Source organism: Pelmatolapia mariae, linkage group LG16_19 (genome assembly GCF_036321145.2).
Source record: "Pelmatolapia mariae isolate MD_Pm_ZW linkage group LG16_19, Pm_UMD_F_2, whole genome shotgun sequence".
Classification (NCBI taxonomy): domain Eukaryota; kingdom Metazoa; phylum Chordata; class Actinopteri; order Cichliformes; family Cichlidae; genus Pelmatolapia; species Pelmatolapia mariae.
In genome coordinates, this window is record NC_086241.1 from 13,577,626 (window position 1) to 13,580,957 (window position 3,332).

The following is a 3,332-nucleotide window of genomic DNA, read 5'->3' on the forward strand; positions in this document are numbered from 1 at the left end:
GAGGATCTTTTTAAAGCAGCTCCATCTCTCATCATACACATAGTTATCTATGAATAACAGTCATCTCACAACTGAAGGAAAAGAATGATGACTACTTAAAAACAGTCTGAATATTCATAAAGGTACAGATTTCCTTCAGTAAACTGTTCAGTGAACTGTACATCAAAACTGTTCGTTATAACGTTTTTGGGTTTTTTTTACATGATTTTAGCACACTGGAATAAATATCCCTTAAGGACTCCTCCAAATAATTAAAATAAAATAAAATACCTAGCGAAACTCCTGGAAATAATCCATACAGAAAGAGAGAGAACATGCAAACTCCAGAGAGGCCAGCTGGGACCTTTCTATGCAGACTGCACGTTCTGGGAGCATGGGGTACAGTGGTTAGCAGAGATGGTATTACAGTAATGTGTTACTTGTAATGCGTTACTTTAATCCGATTACTTTTTTCAAGTAATGAGTAAAGTAAGGAATTACTTTTGTAAAAAGGTAATTAGATTACTGTTACTTTCCTGTGAGCACGCTGCATTACTGTGTTACTTAACCGTGATTTTGTTTGTCTGAAAGTGACAAAAACATTAGTGTCCACTGTACTCTCTGCATGGGAAGAAAACGTCTTTCTACAGCAAAAAATTTAACTTCAAATCTGAGCAAGCATCTAGCACACTGCCATGGGAACATGAAATTCACACAGAAACCCCCGGATCCCCCCACTGACATGACCGCTGCAGCACTGGGAAAAACCTCCATCCGCCCCACTCCTGCTAAACAGGTGAAAATAGATTTAAGAGCGTGTTTTTTGCTGTGTTTTACTTGCATCTATTTGAAAGAGTCAGTGTAAACACAAAACATATTGTATTTTATATGCTGTAATATGTAGAAAATAGCTTTAAATGTTAAACAAATTTCTTCAAGTCAAAGACTGTTGCATATAATTTATATTTTGCTTGATGCAATGTGCAAAAAGTTAAAAGATTAAAACTAATAAAACAAAGAGACTTTTTCATTTGATTTAATTTTATATGATGGATTATGCAGAGAAAATAGAATTGGGCTGAAAGGTCTATTGCTTTATTTAGTATTCAGGTTGTGTATCATGTTTTTGAAAAGTAACTAAGTAATAAAGTAACTAATTACTTTTGAAAATAAGTAATCAGTAAAGTAAGAGGATCAGTAATTAGTAACTAACTACTATTTTCAAGTAACTTGACCAACACTGGTGGTCAGCACCATCACCTCACACCAAAAATATCCATGGTTTGAATTCACTAGCCAGCTTTAACATTACCATAACAGTATAAATAAACTACTTCATTCTCAACTTCTATTTGTTAGCAACTTTGATAATTTTGTTTAGTTTTAACATTTTGCACAAAGGTAACAATAAGAAAAAAGTACTGCTGTCTTAGTTTAAGCCATAGTTTCTGCTAAACCTAGGCCAAAAGACTTTGACGGATGGACCAGGAAGCAGGTATGCTAAAAGCATGGCAAGCTGTCATTGGTAGGCTTTCAGACTGCCCAAAATGATGGTCCCAAGTGCTAATGTCTGCTCTGCAGACAACAAAATAGATCATATCTTCTGAGGTTTACCAAGCATAACTGCTTTCTTCTTTGCAGAAACATAGCTTAACAACAACATCCCAGACGCTAGCTATTTGCTAGCGTCTGGGATGTCACAATGCAGACATAACCTCAGTAAAGCATGTTAAGACTCAAATTGGCAGTATGTGTTTACATGAGTGATGCTTGGTGTCATTTGATGAAGTTAATATTTTTACTTTTCCAGCTGAAACATTGTTACTGTCTTTGCTTTGGCATAGCACCTAAAACGAAGGTATTAGAAATTATTTGTGTATTTTCTGTTTTTTGATTTGTTTAATTTTGGTTTTACTCAACTATCAAAATCTTTCATTAGAATGAGATAAATAAATATTGTATTTTCCTACAGTTTTAGTCATTTAAAAAAACTATGAAGTAAAACTTATAGAATATTAATTGTTTTTTACTATGTCTTACTGTTTTGGTATCACTTAAAAGGATCCACAAACTCAAATATGATGCAAAGGCCATGTCCCTATATGCACGTACTCTCTTCTTCTTCTTCTTCTTCTTCTTTCTCTCTCACACACATGTACACACACTTACATACATCTTGCTCCCAGCAGATGTTTCATTCACCGCTGCCTTCCCAGAAACCCACAAGTGAGCGTATTTTCCCGCCGCAGGGTCGGGGAGCAGAACCACTGAAGAAGACCGCTGCACCCCAACATAAAACAAAACACCAGAGGGAAAAAAATGTACAGAAAACCTTTCAAAAAGGAAAGGAAGGGAAAAAAGCAAAGGATTTTCTAATCCATCCTTTATTGAGGTGGCTGGTTTTCGGCAGCGCAACCTTTTTTATGTGTGAGAAGACTGGCCTGTAATTTGGGTAGCCACGGCAACCAGAGGGACTTGTAATAAAACGAGACTCTATTCTGGGATGCTCTGTAATAATGGACGCCACCATCCACTCCTCCTGTTAGAGATGGATGGATGGATGGATGGATGGATGGATGGATGGATGGATCACCTAGTCTATAGACTGAAAGCAAGATGGACTGTGGATATTTAACTACTTAATCATGTTAGTCAGTCAGGCTCACACTAACTATATCATTCAGTACTGATCCTTATGCAATTATAGCTTTGATCAATACCTGATAGAACTTCCTAACTTCTGAGTTCTACCAGGTACCAGGTATCTACCAGGTCATTATGCCCTTCAACACTGCACAAGTCAGTGTGGTTAAATTTCTGTATTCAGACACCTCTCTATAATCTCCACGCCATGTTAACAGTCACCCATTATGCCAAGGCCATAATTAGGAAATCACGTTGGCATATACATCCTGTCATTAGAAGTGTCTATTGCTATTGCATTGTAATTACATTTTAGTAGGTTGTTATTACACCATTTAGAAGCTGTCCGTCTTACCTCAATCTCCTCCTTAATTGGTTATGTTGGTCTGTCCCGCCCCCCTGGGTCCGCCTACCTCTTTGACGGAACATTCCAGCGGTCTAAGCATTTTAAACTGGAGTATTACAACCAAGTCTAATATGCCACAGAATGAAAGAAATGAAGAAGAGGAAAAAATTTGGAAGAGAAAGGGAGAGAAATTAGAAAAAAGACTTGGAAAGAGAAGTTTTTAAAAAAGGATCAAGAAGACATGAAAGAGGGAAAAGGGTGAAAAACACAGTTTTTGTGTTGCATGACAGATTCCCTCCCAGCCAACTAAGGCTTGTCCTTTAATACCCAAAAGCTTTCATGTGGCTTCTCAACGATTGCACAT